The sequence below is a fragment of the Erythrolamprus reginae genome, chromosome 4 (assembly GCF_031021105.1).
Source record: "Erythrolamprus reginae isolate rEryReg1 chromosome 4, rEryReg1.hap1, whole genome shotgun sequence".
Lineage (NCBI taxonomy): Eukaryota > Metazoa > Chordata > Lepidosauria > Squamata > Dipsadidae > Erythrolamprus > Erythrolamprus reginae.
In genome coordinates, this window is record NC_091953.1 from 9,310,662 (window position 1) to 9,330,883 (window position 20,222).

Below are 20,222 nucleotides of genomic sequence, written 5' to 3' on the forward strand. Positions count from 1 at the left end.
AATATGTTAGCATTTTGTCTTATGTTGTGACTCATAACTCAAAATTTTATTTTATATCAGGAATGAAGGATTCGTGGCTCCAGGACTACCGAGTAAGCCTGCTTCAAAAAAATAAATAAATACAAATGCAATCTTTAGAATCTCTCCATAATTATATTTTTTTTTCATGCGACAGAAGCATAAATCCATGGGGATAAATCTTACTAATGTGCTGAATTAATTAACTTTTAAGTTACATTTCATGGGACATTAAATTAATTCCGATGTTGTTTTCCTGATCTTTTCCACATCTTATCATTTCTTTGTTCTGGAATTGTCCAATTCTTTTTACTTTGTGTGTGTGTATATGTATGTATGTGTATGTATATGTATGTATATATATATTAATCTTAAAATTCAGCAAAAAAAACATGTGACACACACACACACACACACACACATATATGATGGTCTTGGTATATTCGGGTTTCTTCCCGTGTAGGATTTGGAAATTTCTGGTGACGTTTCGACGAGGTCCCACTCGTCATCTTCAGGCTGGTGTTTCTGTCCTTGTTCTAGGGTGTTCACCCTAGAACAAGGACAGAAACAGCAGCCTGAAGATGACGAGTGGGACCTCGTCGAAACGTCGCCAGAAATTTCCAAATCCTACATGGGAAGAAACCCGAATATACCAAGACCATCATACCTATACCCGTGAAAATCTAGAAACACACACACACACACACACACACACACATATATATATGCTGAGCTATACAATAGTCCTCAAATTATGACCAGAATTGGTGCCAGATTTTCAATTGCTAGCAAAGTCCTTGTTAAATGCATTATGCCTGATTTTGTAACATTTTTGTCATGGTTGGTAAGTGAATCACACCATTTGTTAAGTGAATCGGGTGTTCATTAAATGAATTCAGGCTCCTCTACTGACTTTTGCTTCTTGGAAGCTTGCTGGAAAGATTGTGATCACATGATTCCGGTTTTCTGTCTGATTAGGCGATCAGTCAGCAATTAGATCCCAATTAATACTCAGACACAGAGTTGGGAAGTATAATAGTCTATTGTATAAGCAAACTTGTTGAAAACCACAAATTAAAGCAAAGAATGTCCGTCGACTGCCAAAATTCAAAGCAAATGGCAAAACTGATAAGGAGTGTTCCAAAACAGAGTTGTAACTTAAAACCTTTAGCTTGGCTGAAGCAGAAATACTCACAGACTTCTCAAAACTATATTTTTTTTCATTAATATTTGAGAGGGAGGAAAACTCTGAACTTGTTCTTTTCCTCTTGTAGGTATAAACATTGATTTCCTGTAAAGGGAACCTCCCAGTCTCCTCCTCTTTTAAACACTCTGGGATTACACACAGCAGTATTCAAGGCCTCCCTCTATGTCTGCATAACTGCTCGTCTCCCATGCAGTCTTCTCACCCATGCATCTAAAATAGGGTCCACAATCTCATCCTCCTCATCAGACCCAGACAAGGCCCTAGCTGGGTGTTCTATATTCTTTGCAGGACCTTCAATCTCCATCCCTTCTTCAACCTCACTATCCAACTCCTCTGATAGCCACATGGGCCTATTATGATCAGACAGACTTGGCTACTCCTCTTTGGAGTCTGTGAGTAAAGGAGCTGTCTCTGATCCAACCACAACACTTGGGACACTCCAACTGTCATAAATACAAGTGGTCCATGACTTACAACCATTTTTTTAGTTCAAAGTTATTATAGCACTGGAAAAAAAGTAACAGTATGTTGTCTTAACAATCCCCAAATAAAGAAACTGAAAGGTAACAGTTGGAACTGGATTGCGACAAATCTGTGAAAAATGTCTAATTACTGGTACTTTACACAAGGAAAGAAAGAACAATAGTAGTTGTGGTGGGAACACTAACTACAACAGCCTTGGGGAGATTCCTAGAGAGGCCCCACGGGGCTTCTCCCTGCCTTTTCCGGTTACAGTTTCAGAGGCTCGGGTTTGCAAGTGGAAAATGGTTCTTGAGAGGAGGCAAAAAAATCTTGAACACCTGGTTCTTATCTAGAAAAGTTCGTAAGTAGAGGTGTTCTTAGGTAGAGGTACCACTCTGGTTGGTTTCTTACACACCTGGTCTGTCAGCTTAGCATTAATTTCAAAACTAGCCACCTATACAAATTTATTCAAGAATAGGATCACTGGAAAATCCTCCACCACCTCATCATCATCATAAAATATCATGACATGGTCATCAAAGCTATGCAATTATGGATGACACATGTAACAGGGATAGCTAGTTTCTATAACACTCCGTGGCCTGCACTGGCTGCTGATCGGTTTCAGGTCACAATTCAAAGTGTTGGTAATGACTTTTAAAGCCCTTCATGGCATTGGACCAGAATACCTCCAGAACAGCCTTCTACCTCACGAATCCCAGCAGCCGATAAGGTCCCACAGAGTTGGCCTTCTCCGGGTCTCGTCGACCAAACAATGTTGTTTAGCGGGCCCCAGGGGAAGAGCCTTCTCTGTGGCAGCCCTGGCCCTCTGGAATCAACTCCCCCCAGAGATTAGAACAGCCCCCACCCTCCTTGTCTTTCACAAGTTACTCAAGACCCACCTATATCGCCAGGCATGGGGGAACTAAGACATCTCCCCCAGGCTTTCTTATATTTTATGTTTGGTATGTATGTGTTATATGGTTTTTAACAGTTGGGGTTTTTAATATCATTTTTATTGTTAGATTTGTTCCATTGTATACTGTTCTTATTACTGTTGTGAGCCACCCCGAGTCTTCGGAGAGGGGCGGCATACAAATCTAATAAATTATTATTATTATTATTATTATTATTATTATCATCATCATCATCATCATCATCATCATCATCATCATCATCGGGGCACTTGGTACCATGTCCAAGAATTTTACAAAATTATGAGCAAAACTGTTTGCAGTACAGTGATCCCCCGGTTACTGCGTCCCCGACCATTGCGAACAGGGTAATTCGCGATTTTTCAACCCGGAAGTCAAAACACCATCTGCCCATGCGTGCCCTTTTTTCTATGGGCACGCATGCGTAGATGGTGCCCGGCAGATCAGCTGCTGGGCGGCTTCCCTGGGTCTTCCCCCTCTTGCTGGCGAGAGGGCGAGCAGCGGGCATCAGCAAGGAGTTTCCCCACCGCCCACGCAAACTCCTCGCTGCCGCCCGCCCTTCGCCCGCCCACACCGTTCATTCTCGCGGCCAGAGCGAGCGCGGACAAGCTGTTCGCTGGCGCTAGCTCTCGCCTGCCTGCCCGCTAGCGAGGAGCCGCCTGCCTGCCCGCTAGCGAGGAGCCGAAGATTGGGGGCGGCGCGACGTCGCCACCGGCATGGGGGGCTTACCAGCACCCCCCGGACCCCCAACCCGGGTTTGGGGGGCTGCTAGGAAGCCCCCCATGCCGGCGGGGACGTTTTAAAACACCCGCGCGACTTTCCAATGAGTCCCGAAGACAAACGCGTTGTCTTCGGGACTCATTGGAAAGTCGCACGGGTGTTTTAAAACATCCCCGCCGACATGAGGGGCTCGCTAGCACACCCCCAAACCCGGGTTGGGGGTTCGGGGGTGTGCTAGCGAGCCTCCCATGTCGGCGGGGATGTTTTAAAACACCCGCGCGACTTTCCAATGAGTCCCGAAGACAAACGCGTTGTCTTCGGGACTCATTGGAAAGTCGCGCGGGTGTTTTAAAACATCCCCGCCGACATGAGGGGGTCGCTAGCACACCCCCAAACCCGGGTTGGGGGTTCGGGGGTGTGCTAGCGAGCCTCCCATGTCGGCGGGGATGTTTTAAAACACCCGCGCGACTTTCCAATGAGTCCCGAAGACAAACGCGTTGTCTTCGGGACTCATTGGAAAGTCGCGCGGGTGTTTTAAAACATCCCCGCCGACATGAGGGGCTCGCTAGCACACCCCCAAACCCGGGTTGGGGGTTCAGGGGTGTGCTAGCGAGCCTCCCATGTCGGCGGGGATGTTTTAAAACACCCGCGCGACTTTCCAATGAGTCCCGAAGACAAACGCGTTGTCTTCGGGACTCATTGGAAAGTCGCGCGGGTGTTTTAAAACATCCCCGCCGACATGGGGGGCTCGCTAGCACACCCCCGAACCCCCAACCCGGGTTAGGGGGGTGCTAGCGAGCCCCCCATGTCGGCGGGGACGTTTTAAAACACCCGCGCCGCTCCCAATCTTCGGCTCCTCGCTAGCGCTGCGGAAGTAAAAACACCATCTGCACATGCGCAGATGGTGTTTTTACTTCCGCAGCGCTACTTCGCGAAAACCCGCTCGTTGCGGGGGGTCCTGGAACGGAACCCTCGCAAAGAGCGGGGGATCACTGTATTCCAGGTATGGTCTCACTGCCCTATTTCCCCCCAAAGAAAACACCCCCTAATAATAAGCCTAGTCGGATTTTTGAATGTATAGCAATAAGGCCAAGATTACCTCCGAGACTGCCTTCTGTCGCACGAATCCCAGCGTCAGGTCAGGTCCCACAGAGTTGGCCTCCTCAGGGTCCCATCAACCAGACAATGTTGGTTGGCGGGACCTAGGGGAAGAGCCTTCTCTGTGGGGGCCCTGGCCCTCTGGAATCAGCTCCTCCTGGAGATTTGCACTACCCCCACCCTCCTTGCCTTCGGAAAAAGTTTAAAGACTAATCTATGCCGCCAGGCTTGGGGTCATTAGATCTTCCCCCCTGACCAAAGAGTGTTTTAGTGTGTTTCATGGAGTGAATGGTAATGAATGTTTTTCATTATATTAGAACTTTTAGGTTTTTTTAATTACATTAATTGTTATGTTTTCTTTTATATGCTGTGAGCCACCCCGAGTCCACAGAGAGGGGCGGCATACAAATCCAATAGATAGATAGATAGATAGATAGATAGATAGATAGATAGATAGATAGATAGATAGATAGATAGATAGATGATAGATAGATAGATAGATAGATAGATAGATAGATAATAATTAATAATAATTTATTGGATTTGTATGCCGCCCCTCTCCATAGACTCGGGGTGGCTAACAACAATAATAAAAACAACATGTACAATCCAATAATAAAAACAACTAAAAACCCTATTATAAAACCAAACATACACACAAACATACCGTGCATAACTTATAATGGCCTAGGGGGAAGGACTATCTCAACACCCCCATGCCTGGCAGTATAAATGAGTCTTGAGTAGTTTACGAAAGACAGGGAGAGTGGGGGCAGTTCTAATCTCCGGGGGGAGTTGGTTCCAGAGGGCCGGGGCCGCCACAGAGAAAGTTCTTCCCCTGGGGCCATTTATTTGACGGGACCCGGAGAAGGCCAACTCTGTGGGACCCTATCGGTCGCTGGGATTCGTGCGGTAGCAGGCGGTTCCGGAGGTAATCTGGTCCAATGCCATGTAGGGCTTTACATGGCATTGGACCATGGCATTGGAACAGATAGATAGATAGATAGATGCTTATTTCAGGGTTGAAAAATACTTAAGTGAGGGTTCTTATTTTTGGGGAAAACATGGTATGGATTTCTTTCCTTAGGATTTCCTTGGAGGGTTGAATGGAAAAATGAGAAGTCAATAAGGCTGAAAGTTGCTGGGGAAATAATGGTTCAATAAAAGGAAGGAGATAATAAATAGGCTATTTGCTTGCAAAAAAGAGAGAGAATATAACGCTGCCCATGTGCGAATATGCTGAGATTCACATTTCATTGAAAGATCTTTAAAGCAAATTCTCTTCTATTAAAGTAAATGAAGATGGCTAAGCGTTTGTCCCCGCCAATCTGGTTTTTAAGCATGCTAATCATTTTCTACATTTGGAAGAGAGAGAAAAGAGAAAGTGAGAGATTTATCTTGCTGATTTCATAAGCTATTTCTGCGCAGTTGAAAAGGCGATTCTATTTTCAGAGATTCCTCTAATTTTCCCCAAGCTCTTTAACTATTTCAGGTTTCGGTTTCTACCATCTTGCTCTAATTCTAATCAAGCATAGCTAACCAAATCTGGATTCAAAATAATTGCTGTAATAGAAATCAGGCGAACTGTTTCTGGGCCGTGAAAACTTGCAGGACCGTTAGACGAAGGCAAAGAGACTCCCTAAATTCAGAAGCTTTGAATGGTTATCTAGAGGCAGTAGGTTGTGTTGGTTAAAAAACCATATTCATGGGACTGGGAGACTGGGAGTTCTAGCCCCACCTTAGGCTGGGTGACTTTTGGGACAGTCACGATAGATAGATAGATAGATAGATAGATAGATAGATAGATGGATGGATGGATGGATGGATGGATGGATGGATGGATGGATGGATGGATGGATGGATGGAGGGAAGGAAGGAAGGAAGGAAGGATGGACGGACGGACAGACTAGATAGATAGATAGATAGATAGATGGATGGATGGATGGATGGATGGATGGAAGGAAGGAAGGAAGGAAGGAAGGACGGACGGACGGACAGACTAGATAGATAGATAGATAGATAGATAGATAGATAGATGGATGGATGGATGGATGGATGGATGGATGGATGGATGGATGGATGGAAGGAAGGAAGGAAGGAAGGAAGGACGGACAGACTAGATAGATAGATAGATAGATAGATAGATAGATAGATGGATGGATGGATGGATGGATGGATGGATGGATGGAAGGAAGGAAGGAAGGATGGACGGACGGACAGACTAGATAGATAGATAGATGGATGGATGGATGGATGGATGGATGGATGGATGGAGGGAAGGAAGGAAGGAAGGAAGGAAGGACGGACGGACAGACAGACTAGATGGATGGATGGATGGATGGAGGGAAGGAAGGAAGGACGGACGGACGGACAGACTAGATAGATAGATAGATAGATAGATAGATAGATAGATAGATAGATAGATAGATAGATAGATGGATGGATGGATGGATGGATGGAAGGAAGGAAGGAAGGAAGGAAGGAAGGACGGACGGACAGACTAGATAGATAGATGGATGGATGGATGGATGGATGGATGGATGGAAGGAAGGAAGGAAGGACGGACGGACGGACGGACGGACGGACAGACTAGATAGATAGATAGATGGATGGATGGATGGATGGAAGGAAGGAAGGAAGGAAGGATGGACGGACGGACGGACAGACTAGATAGATAGATAGATAGATAGATAGATAGATAGGTAGGTAGGTATGGAGATATACACAGAGAGATAGGTGATAGATGGATGAATAGATGGAAAGCTGACCTGATGGGGAAAAAAGACCTGGCTTTTACTTTCAACTGGGCCTTTAGGCCCCATAAAAATCATTCTGGGATGGATCCAGATTGGGCGGGGGGGATTAGCTTCAGGTAAATGTGACTGGTCATGTTTGCAATGACTGCCATTTTATAAAGAGGCAAAACAATCTGGGAAGCCATTTTATGAGGACAACCCTCCAAAAACCTTTGTGATTCCAGAAGAAAGACTGTGTCTACTTCTACAAATAAAAGAAAAGAAAAGAAAGAAAAGGATAGAAAGGAAAAAAAGGAAAGGAAAGGAAAGGAAGAAAAGAAAAGAAAAGAAAGGAAGAGAAGAGAAGAAAAGAAAAGAAAGGAAGAGAAGAGAAGAAAAGAAAAAAGAAAGAAAGGAAAGGATAGAAAGGAAAAAAGGAAAAAAGGAAAGGAAAGGAAGAAAAGAAAAGAAAAGAAAGGAAGAGAAGAAAAGAAAAGAAAGGAAGAGAAGAAAAGAAAAGAAAAGAAAAGAAAAGAAAAGAAAAAACGTGGTATTCCAGACCTACAGAGTTTTCTTCTTTCTGTCCTCTATTTTTCGTTCAGCTCAAGTATTCAGGCTGCAGATGATTCAAGCCAAAACCCAGAACGCTCCAATAAAAGAGCTGGAGATGAAAGGCTATATTTGTCTTCGGCTGGCAAGCAAACAGGCACACATGTCACTTTCCTTGGAACACTCCTGCTTGCATATCAAAAAGGGAGTAGGCAGCGCCTACACCCCATCGATGGCTTCCAAACTAGGTAAAGAAAATAGGTTTGTATTAAGTGAGGCCCTAACCCTGATCCTTGGGAAGGAAAAGTTTGATCAAAACCACTCATTACTTATAATTAAGGCATTGGTCCGGGCTTTCTCAGGGTCGGAAGCAGTAATGGGCAGCCAAAATTTTTACTGCCACACTGTGGGTGTGGCTTATTTTGTGGGCGTGGCTTAACGGTCATGTTAATGGGTAGGAGTGGCTTGCTGGCCGTGTGATCAGGTGGGAGTGGCTTGAACGATCATCATTGTTCAAGTGAACTGTTAAGTTCTCGACCAGTGTCGCTCGCTGGGGTGACAATTTGCTTCGTGTTTTTATTTATTTATTTATTATTTGGATTTGTATGCCGCCCCTCTCCGAAGACTCGGGGCGGCTCACAACAAGTGAAAAGCAATCCAATACATAATCCAATTAATTAAAATATTGAAAAATTTTAAAAACCCCATATACTAAGATACATACACACAAGCATACCATGTATAAATTCAACGTGCCCAGGGGGAGATGTTTAGTTTCCCCATGCCTGACGGCAAAGGTGGGTTTTGAGGAGTTTGCGGAAGGCAGGAAGAGTAGGGGCGGTTCTGATCTCCGGGGGGAGTTGGCTCCAGAGAGTCGGTGCCGCCACAGAGAAGGCTCTCCCCCTGGGGCCCGCCAACCGACATTGTTTAGTTGACGGGACCCGGAGGAGGCCCACTCTGTGGGACCTAATCGGTCGCTGGGATTCGTGCTGGGATTCGTGCGTTTCCTGTGCTCTCCTTCCGGGGTCACACACACACCTGCCTCAGGCTGGGTAGCTAGGCGAACGAGTGATGCCAGAAGCATAAATGCTGCCAGAGCTGCTTCCATACACTGGCACCTCATGCGCGTGTCTAAATACATGCCAGTTACCAAATTACCAAATGTCTGAATTTTGATCATGTGACCACAGGTTTGTGGGCTGCTGGGGGGGGGAGATACAGTGGGGGTAGTAAATTTATGCCCTATTTGTTGAATACTTAATAGGTTTTTTAATTGTCCTTGCTTCTCTAGTATGATCCTTAATTACTTTTAAACTAAGAAATAATTATATAGTATGTTTTTACCCATAAACGCTTTCATCATTTTAATCATTATCTAGAACTGAACTTTTATAGCAATGAAAGAAAATTGAGCTACTTGCCTAATCTGTTATCATACTGAACCTTGTGGGTTCAGGACAAAATCGTCAAATGTGACTGTGCTCCTCAACAAATAATGCGGTCTATCCTTTGTCCTTTTTGGGGCTATTCAAATAATGGGACTTAATCAACCGAAAAAGAGTCCAAGCACCTGTTTGAAAACTTATCATGGTCGGTAAGCCACTCCCACCCAGTCACATGACCTTTAAGCCACTCCCAGTCACACGATTGTCAAGCCACTCCCACCTGGACACATGGCCAGCAAGCCACTCCTACCCGGTCACATGACCATCAAGTCACACCCACACAATAAGCCACACCCACAGTGTGGTAGTAAAAATCTTTCCATCCCTTCACTGCCATAGGGATGCTGCAACAGTTGTAAATGTTAAAAATGCTCGTAAGTCATTTTTCCAAGTGCTTTGAACAGTCATAAATGAATGATTGTTAAATCAAAGACTACCTATATTACAGATACAGATAGCATCTGCAGGTAGCGTCAGAAATCATTTGTATATTTATATCCTACATTAGCTCATTGTCACCTCTTACATTCAAGACTGGGAAATGTGAAAAAATTATCTTGGGAAATGAATTTCCTCTCTTTTTTGTACTCCAAAGACAATTGCAGCATGCAGTAGATCAGAAAATATCTTCCTTGTTCCCTCTTCGTTTATTCATTATTTTTGTCCTACCCTTAAAATTTAATGAGTGCTGTTCATTAAACATTCTAACTATGTCAGAATGAATTGAACAATGGCTTTGTTCAATTCATTCCAACATAGTTATTTCAGCTTCTTTAAGCATCCCGGCAAAATTGGTCTCCACAGAATATCATTTTCATTTTTACCTTTTGGCGTAGCTAATGCAATTTGGTATTTGCAAACAACGGCAGTATGAAAAGCCAAGTTATTCGCTCTTTTTCTTCCCCTTAAAAAATATTAACAGATATCAACATGTATTCAGTGGCAAGGTAATTACATTAAAGAAGAACATGAGTGCTGTAAATGTATTATATACAATTAATTCTAATGGATTTGGTATAAAGGTGTATTCAAGGTGAAGTTCCCCGGGAGGAATTGCAAGAAAGATTTCTTAACTATCATGTGATTTCCCCCCGCCCCAATAATTCTGCAAGTGAAATGCAGTGGCAACAATTGTCAAGGCTACATTAGTCAACTCCATCAGCTATAGATAATCCTGGATATTACAATAACAATTGAAACCAGGATTTCTGTTGCTTAACAAGGTGGTTTGAAAATGAAAGATAAACAGGACTCTGATTATTATAAAATTTGTGGGAAGTTCATTTATTAAGATAAATAAATATTAATACTTATGAGATATGAAAATTGAATCAAAATATTGTTAACCAGATGGCAAGATAAGAATTGGTGGTAGCACTATATAATCATACAACACAAATTCATTTATTAATAGTGATGGGCGAACCGAACTCACACAATTCAGGTCCGTATCAAATTTTGCGGTGTTCGGTATGCTGAACACGAACACAATTTTTTTTGAAACTTCAGACAAAGTTCGGGGTCATGTTCGGCGTTCAGAGTTTTGACGTCACCGGCAGGTTGCTAAGGATGCCAAGGTGATCACTTCCTAGATTCCATGGAATCCAGGAAGTGATCACCTTGGCGTCCTTAGCAACTTGCCAGTGATGTCAAAGCTCCGCCCCCGGAATCTCTTCATGGGAGGGATTCCCCAGCTCCTTCAAAGGGAGATCTTCACGTAAAAATAAACATTGTTATTTTTACGAAAAAGGATGCTGCAGCGGCGCTGCAAGTAAAGAGCAGTCCTTTCACGTAAAAATAAACTACCAGGCCCACCAGAAGTCAAGAAATGCATGCATATAGAATAGAATAGAATAGAATTCCTTATTGGCCAAGTGTGATTGGACACACAAGGAATTTGTCTTGGTGCATATGCTCTCAGCGTACATAAAAGAAAAAGATACATTTGTCAAGAATCACGTGGTACAACCCTTAATGATTGTCACAGGGGTCAAATAAGCAATGAAGGAACAATCAATATTAATAAAAAACTTAGGATACAAGCAGCAAGTTACAGTCATACAGTCCTAAGTGGGAGGAAAAGGATGATAGGAATGATGAGAAAAAAAACCTAGTAGAAATAGAAGTGCAGATTTAGTAAAAAGTCTGACAGTGTTGAGGGAATTATTTGATTAGTAGAGTGAATAAACTGTTCTTGTGTCTAGTTGTCTTGGTGTGCAGTGCTCTGTAGCGACATTTTGAGGGTAGGAGTTGAAACAGTTGATTTCCAGGATGCGAGAGGTCAGTAAATATTTTCCCCGCCCTCTTTTTGACTCGTCCAGTATACAGGTCCTCAGTGGAAGGCAGATTGGCAGCCATTGTTTTTTCTGCAGTTCAGAATTGTTTTTGTGCAGAGGGTTGGGATGCAGGGGTATTGATAGCACCCAAGGAAAAAAAGGCTCGCCATCACTGTTATAAGAAATGACTAGATTCCTATATTGGCGTTGCCATCCGTGAGAAAGGTTAAATGAATTGCACAGTTGGAAACCAACCTGTGTCTTCTTTTCCTTCTGTTTTCATCCTTCATCAAGCAACCCTAAACAGCTGACGTCCAGCAAAGACAAGGCCCGATCAAGTCAATTTGTGTCAAGTTACGGGAACAAAACTAGAGGATTGATCATCGCCCAGCCATGATTGTGTTGTTCAATGGGCAAAATCCTGATTGGACATGACGGGCCAGAATCAAGATGGACTTTTTCTGTGACAATATTGGCAGTTTAAATGGCCACTGTGACATCTCTAGCAATAACTTCAGCAGTGGAAGAGATACGTGGCTTCAGAACGTCTTTTCTTCACATCCCACCAATTGCATCGGAAGCTAGGGAAGCTGGGAGCAAATTGACTTGTCCTTTAGGAATGAAAAAATGCTTGATAGAACAAGGAGGAGGAAGCACTTGGCTTCATCATCATTATTAAGGTGAGCAAACGTCCTCTTTTTGGGAGGGCAGTCCTTCTTTTGTAGGGTCTGTCTTTCCTTGAAAAGTGTCCTCCTAAATAAACTAGCTTAAACATATTCAAATTATATTTATTTATTTATTTATTTTGTCCAATACATAATACACATTGAAGAGAATAGATATGTAATAATATAAACAAAGAAAAGAATAGAAGAAAAGATATAAAAGTATAGGTGAACATATTTGAAAGGAAGAAAAGATAAATGAGATAGGGAGAGACAATTGGACAGGGGAAATTACTTAATTTTTTTTCAGTTGTAATATTCAAATGTATTCTATATATAATCTATTTCGTTATTATATAATATGATATACAGTGATACCTCATCTTACGAACTTAATTGGTTCAGGGACAAGGTTTGTAAGGTGAAAAGTTTGTAAGACAAAACAATGTTTCCCATAGGAATCAATGGAAAGGCGATTAATGCGTGCAAGCCCAAAACTCACCTCTTTTGCCAGCTGAAGCACCCGTTTTTGTGCTGCTGGGATTCCCCTGAGGCTCCCCTCCATGGGAAATACCACCTCCGGACTTCCGTGTTTTTGTGATGCTGCAGGGGAATCCCAGCAGCGCAAAAACGGGTGCTTCGCTGGCAGCAGAAATCCGGAGGCAGGGCATCCCAGTGGCAGCAGCTTGGGTTTATAAGGTGAAAATAGTTTGGAAGAAGAGGCAAAAAAATCTTAAACCCTGGGTTTGTATCTTGAAAAGTTTGTATGACGAGGGGTTTGTAAGATGAGGTATCACTGTACTTTGTTATTGGAATAATTATATAGATATATAAAATTATGGTTTTTTAGACCTTTTCTTACAATATGAAAATTATTATTTGTAAGTAAGTAAGTAAGTAAGTAAGTAAGTAAGTAAGTAAGTAAGTAAGTAAGTGACTATTTGATAAATGACCAGACCTGGGATGCAAATATTCAAACATCCATTAGAGAGCAGCACAGAGATATAGAAAAACTGTAACTCATTGGTGCCATCTACTGGTCCTTTGCTTCTTCCAGTCCTAAACTGGTAGCTCTCAAATATATTTCTTAATAAAAATAACCAAATTATTTTCTTTTAAATGTCACTTTCCAGACTATCACAAAAATTGCACTTCCATCATCTGCTGCATTTAACAAAGATTTAGGTCCTCAAAGCTTTGAAATTTAGCATTAAAAAGGAAAAAAGGGGGGTGGGGTGGGGGATGGGGAGTAAGTCGTTTAGATAAGTCTTTTGTAAATTTTCAAAATAAGGTTAGACATATCCTTTCTGCTGTGACAGCAATTAATTATGAATCATGTAACACCAAACGAGAGAGAGAGAGAGAGAGAGAGAGATGGGTTGTTGGGTTTTTTTAGTAATAATTAAATCTGTTGTGCAAGTGGCAATAAACAGATGTTATTGCACATAATTACAAATATCGCAGTTTTCAGTGTTTTTCATTATTTTTCAATAGCATTTAGCAAAAGAAACAATACAGTGGAGGGATTGGGGAAAACTCACCTCCCCCCACGCAGCATGTAAGATCTGCTTAAAATGTTAATGGTTTCACCACATTTTCCATTATTCCTGGTCTCAATCCAGATGGATGGATAAATGCCATCAAGATACATAGATTCTTATTTATCAGATACTTTTCCTTCCGCTGCAGACTTACGACCACAATCGAGCCCCAAATTTATGTTGCTAAAGGAGATGTTTGTTAAGTGAGTTTTGTCCCATTTTAAGACTTTTCGTTGTTAAGCAAATCACTTTGTTTGTTAGTAACACCGTTGTTAAGTGCTTTTGGCAATGTTTGCTGGTCTTAGAAAGAAAAATAGAACCTGCAATCAATTTCCTGAAGATTTTGAGCTCTGGAGAAGGTGCAAAAAAGAGCAACCAAGATGATCAAGGGATTGGAAACCAAGACTTACGAAGAGAGACTGAGGGAACTGGGCATGGATAGCCCAGAGAAAAGGAGGGCCAGAGCGGACATGATAGCAGTCTACAAGTATACGAGGGGATGTCACAGAGAGGAGGGGATCACTTTATTCTCCAGGGCACCAGAGGGCCGGATGAGGAACAACGGCTGGAAGCTGACCAAGGAGAGATTCAACATGGAGATAAAGAGGAACTTCCCTGACGGTCAGAGCGATCAACCAATGGAACAACCTACCAGCGGACGTTGTGAACTCCAACTCTCTGGATTGAACTGCCACTTGATTGGTGTACTATAGGGTTCCTGCTTGAGCAGGGGGTTGAACTCGATGGCCTTCATGGTCCCTTCCAACTCTAACAATAAATAAATAAACTTTTGAAGAAATAAATCTGATTGTCAAGTTCTAACATTTCTTATTTGGGCCCTTTTGGCGCTTCCTGTTGACCCAGTATTAACAGAATAACAGAATAGAATTACAGAATAATTCATCTATGCTGAAAGATTGAGTTCCATTGTTGATTTTCTCTCAAGAAACAGAAGGATCTTGGCAAACTTGAACATTGGGCACTATCTAAGAAAATGAAATTCAATGGTGAAAAATGTAAGGCTCTACATTTAGGCAAAACGCCTAAAAACAAAATGCACAGGTACAGTATATATGGTACCTTGCTCAACTATGAGAGGGACCTTGGAGTCCTAGTGTACAACCATTTCAATATGAGCCAGCAGTGTGCAGCAGCTGCTAAAAAACCAACACAGTTCTAGGCTGCATTAACAGAGGGATAGAATCAAGATCATGTGAGGTGTTAATACCACTTTATAAGGCCTTGGTAAGGCCACACTTGGAATACTGCATTCAATTTTGGTTGCCACAATGAAAAAAGGATGTTGAGACTCTAGAAAACAGTGCAGAGAAGAGCAACAAAGTTGATTAGGGGACTGGTGGCTAAAACATATGAAGAAAGGTGGCAGGAACTGGGTATGTCTAGCTTAATGAAAAGAAGAACTAGGGGAGACATGATAGCAGTGTTCCAATATCTTAGGGGTTGCCACAAAGAAGAAGGAGTCAAACTATTCTCCAAAGCACCCGAGAGTAGCACAAGAAGCAATGGGTGGAAACTAATCAAGGAGAGAAGCAACTTAGAACCAAGGAGAAACTTGACTGTAAAAAATATAAATTCAGTAGAAACATAGAAACATAGAAGACTGACGGCAGAAAAAGACCTCATGGTCCATCTAGTCTGCCCTTATACTATTTTCTGCATTTTATCTTAGGATGGATATATGTTTATCCCAGGCATGTTTAAATTCAGTTACTGTGGATTTACCAACTACGTCTGCTGGAAGTTTGTTCCAAGGATCTACTACTCTTTCAGTAAAATAATATTTTCTCATGTTGCTTTTGATCTTCCCCCCAACTAACCTCAGATTTCCGAGTATCCGAGTATCGAAGCGTGGAACTCATTATTGGACTCCATAGTGTCATCCCCAACCCCCCAACACTTTATCCTTAGATTATCTACGGTTGACCTATCCAGATTCCTAAGAGGTCAGTAAGAGGCGAGTACAAGTGCACTAGAGTGCCTTCCGTCCCCTGTCTTATTGCTCTCCTATATCTCCTATTCCTTTCTTCTATTCCTATATCTCTTCTTCTATTCTTTCATTGATATGTTCTATTACTATATCTTCTTTTCTATTCTTTCTTATATTTTACTATGAGTATCTCATCTATAACCTTCATCATGTATTTTACTATGTATATATAGATATATACGCACTAAAACCCTCATTGTGTATTGGACAAAATCAATAAATCAATAAATAAAAAAATAAAAAATTCCTGACAGTTAGAACAATTAGTCAGTGGAAAAGTTTGCCTCCAGAAGTTGTGAATGCTCCAATACTGGAAATTTTTAAGATGTTGGATAACCATTTGTCTGAAGGGGTATAGAGTTTCCTGCCTAAGCAGGGGGTTGGACTAGAAGACCTCCAAGGTCCCTTCCAGCTCTCTTGTTGCTGTTGTTGCTGTTGTTGTTTCTCAGAAGGTTGTCTTTGGTCTACTATAAGGAATTAATTCCATACCTTTTGAACCTGCATTATGAATATTTATTGAATCACTGCAATTGTTAAGTGAATCATATGCTTGTTAAGCAAACCAGGCTTTCCCCATTGACTTTGCTTGTCAGAAGCCAGCTGGGAAGGGTGATCACATAACCCCAAGGCAGTGCAACTGTCATAAATCTGTGCCAGTTGGCCAAGCGCCCAAATTTGGATCAGGTGACCATTGGGATACTACAACAATTGTGTGAAAACTGGTCCTGAGTCACTTTTTCCCAGTGCTGTTGTGACTAACAGTGTCAATAGTACTAAACGAACAGTTATAAGTCAAGGACTATCTATGTGATTGTTGATGTAAGTCAAATTTATCTTCTCCAATTTGGATACACTTAAAATACACTTAAAATTGGAATTAAAATTAAAATTGGAAGCGCCATTTCCACCCCCATCCCTGTCAAAAGTGGTGTTCCCCAGGGCAGCATACTAGGTCCTACTCTTTTCATTCTCTACATCAATGACCTCTGCGATCATATCACAAGCAACTGTGTTCTTTTTGCTGACGATGTAAAACTTTTCAACACCACTGACAACACATTTACTCTCCAAAAAGACCTTGACTTTGTCTCAGATTCGTCTAACACCTGGCAACTTCAAATATCAACCAGCAAACGTTCTACCCTCCACATCGGCAAAAAGAATCCAAACCTCATATATAAACTGAATAAACAAATTCTCATAGCCAACCCACACTCAGTAAAAGACCTTGGAATACTAATTTCAAATGACCTAAGTGCTAAAGCCCACTGCAATAATATCGCCAAAAAGGCTTCTAGAGTTGTTAACCTGATCCTACATACCTTCTGCTCCGGTAATCTCACACTACTCACAAGAGCCTACAAAACTTTTGCCAGACCCATCCTTGAATATAGCTCATTTTGTGTAAAGTTCGTCCGAACGTGCCGAACCCGAACACCGTTGGGTTCGCCCATCACTACCTCTCCCCATTTCTAAGAGGCATGTAAGGGGCGTGCATAAACCTACCGGCCCTGTCCTACTATCTATCCTATTTGTCTTCCTTTATCATTACTTTCTAAGTTATGTTTATATAAACTACTATCCTATACTTGATTGACAAATCAATCAATCAATCAATCAATAAAATAAAGATTCTACCAATGTAGGTTTACAATAAAGTAGAATTAGCTTATCGGGTTGTGTTCCTATATTTATTTATTTTTTTTTATTTTTTTTATTCATTTGTCCAATACACAAATACATAGGAAGAAAAATAGACATGTAGTAATATATATATAACTACATGGTTTAACTAATAAGGTTGACACTAATAATGGAAATTCAGACTCCTGGGAACCATTTTTATCCTTGTTCTCTTTCCAGCTCCTTCATCTCCTTTAATCATAATTACGAACAGTTTCATCTTGGTGTTGGTAACATACAGTACCTCCAGCTTCAAAGCAGAATAAACATGCTTTTTTCCCCCTTTGCAGCAAAATGTCATTTTCTCATCCAGTGAAGGAGGCCTGGGAGTATAAATCAATCTTATCTACAGTTAAATGTCTCCTATTAAGAAAATTGAGCAGGGAGGAAGTGGATCAGAAGGGGCTCTATAGTGCAGCCATATCCAAATAAGTTTGTCCACAGGTGTGTTTGTGTATATAAATAAAATATAAATATAAATTTATTTATTATATAAATAAATAAAAAAAGATTGCAAGGCTAGCTTGTAAAAACTATTATGTCAAGCAACCGGACACAATATTTCATGCAACATGATCGTGCAAATCCATAGATTTCATGCACTGCCCACAAGCTTTGCCATGCAGCTTCCAGAAACTGCCAAACTGTTTTCCAAATTGAATTAGGTCCGAAGGAGAAAATTGAGAAATAAACCCTGCTGGCAAATAATTACGTTCAATTTTAATTAAATGCAAATGACATTAAATGTAGGTTTTGCTCTGGTTTTGCTTGCTCCTTGTAGGAATGAAGTCCCGCAGACATTAGAGAGAGATGAAATATGTCCCTAGGCCCAGAAAATTCATGTAGCCGTTATTCATTTGTTGTGTATAATCCTGCCGGATTATATATGGTTTGTACGGCTCTCTGTTGTCATATTTGGCTCATGTTTTGACTGGAGGAGATTCAAAGGTCAAAACAGGCGTATTATGCCATCACTCATTTTACAAAGAGTGGATCTCCTAAATATTATAGTCTCCCATTCCCGCATCCTGATGTCTCCCATCATTTATTTATTTTTATTTTATTTATTTATTTTGTCCAATACACAATAAGGGTTTTAGTGGGTATATATCTATATACACATAGTAAAATACATGATGATGGTTATAGAGGAGATACTCATAGTAAAATATATCTAAGAAAGAATAGAAAAGAAGATATAGTAATAGAACATATCAATGAAAGAATAGAAGAAGATATATAGGAATAGAAGAAAGGTATAGGAGATATAGGAGAGCAATAGGACAGGGGACGGAAGGCACTCTAGTGCACTTGTACTTGCCCCTTACTGACCTCTTAGGAATCTGGATAGGTCAACCATAGATAATCTAAGGTTAAAGTGTTGGGGGTTTGGGGATGACACTATGGAGTCTGGTAATGAGTTCCACGCTTCGACAACTCGGTTACTGAAGTCATATATTTACAGTCAAGTTTGGAGCGGTTAATATTAAGTTTAAATCTGTTGTGTGGTCTTGTGTTGTTGTGGTTGAAGCTGAAGTAGTCGCCTACAGGCAGGACATTGATCTTGTGGACAATACTTAGATCTTGTTTAAGGCATCTTAGTTCTAAACTTTCTCGGCCCAGGATTGAAAGTCTAGTCTCATAGGGTATTCTATTTCGAGTGGAGGAGTGAAGGGCTCTTCTGGTGAAGTATCTTTGGATATTTTCAAGGGTGTTAATGTCTGAGATACGATATGGGTTCCAAACAGATGAGCTGTATTCGAGGATGGGTCTGGCAAAAGTTTTGTAAGCTCTGGTAAAACAGGGATCCCCAATTTTGGCAGTTTTACCAATAAATCAGGACTGCATTTCACATTGTTTGAGGCAGAGTCACAAGTCTAACCTGCCCAGTTCTAAATAAATAAATAAATGTTCAAATACGTTAAATGTTTTTCATTTCATTATGCGAGTTACATTGATAGTACTCATTCTTATGGTTTTGTACTCTTTCAGAAAGTTGAATGCTTGCAGTACAGTGTTCCCTCGCCACTTTGCGGTTCACCTTTCGTGGACTCAGTGCATTGCGGGTTTTTATAAAATATTAATGAAAAAAATATATCACGGTTTTTCACCACTTCACGGGTTTTCTGCAGAACTTGATCTGAGATGCTACTTGCCTACATGAGATTGTAAACAACACATGATTGGTTGATTGATGGAGGCCCAGGATTGAAAGTTGAAAGTTTAGTCTCATAGGGAATTCTATTTCAATTGGAGGAGTGAAGGGCTCTTCTATGTTTCCCTTTTGCCCATGTGGTTCGCCATTAAAAACAAAAAGCACAGAGAATAATATTTTACGGCAGAACTAATGGCAAAGGAATTGCTTGTTAAACATGAACATAAATAATGCATATATCGGGAAAATGTGGGAGAGGGTGTCTTCATGCTGAGCCGTGGGTTTTGTTTTGATTTTTACCCAAATAACTGAAGTCGTACGGAAGCTTGTAGCTAATAAAATAGAGATTTGATTAAAAGTGAAAATGACCCAGTTGTCCCTCTCTCTTTAGAATGAATTGCAGCACATTTTGGTTGGGATCTTAAAAAACAACAACAGCAACACATACGATATTCAGCATGATGGGCATAGATTTACGTTTACAGCAGCTGCCAAAACAGCCAGTGAAATCTTTGGCTGCAGCAACACCAGCATAATTTCAAGATGATAGGAAGTGTTAATTCTCCTCTGAGCTATATTGGTTTGACAGCACCTGCTGCAGTTTCGTTGCCAAGATGGAAGAAGGATGCTGGAGATCTTGGAAATTGCAGAGAGGAAACCAGGAAAGATGGTGAGGGGTTTGGAGGTTAAATCCTGGGAAGAACGCTTAAAAGAACGGGGTGTAC

At 41.3% G+C, this 20,222-nt stretch overlaps 1 protein-coding gene across 1 annotated transcript in view; it reads right to left on the reverse strand.

Moving 5' to 3' along the window:
- GRM5 (glutamate metabotropic receptor 5) overlaps positions 1-20,222 on the reverse strand; it is a 265,562-nt gene that overhangs the window by 118,105 nt on the left and 127,235 nt on the right. The window lies entirely within an intron of this gene.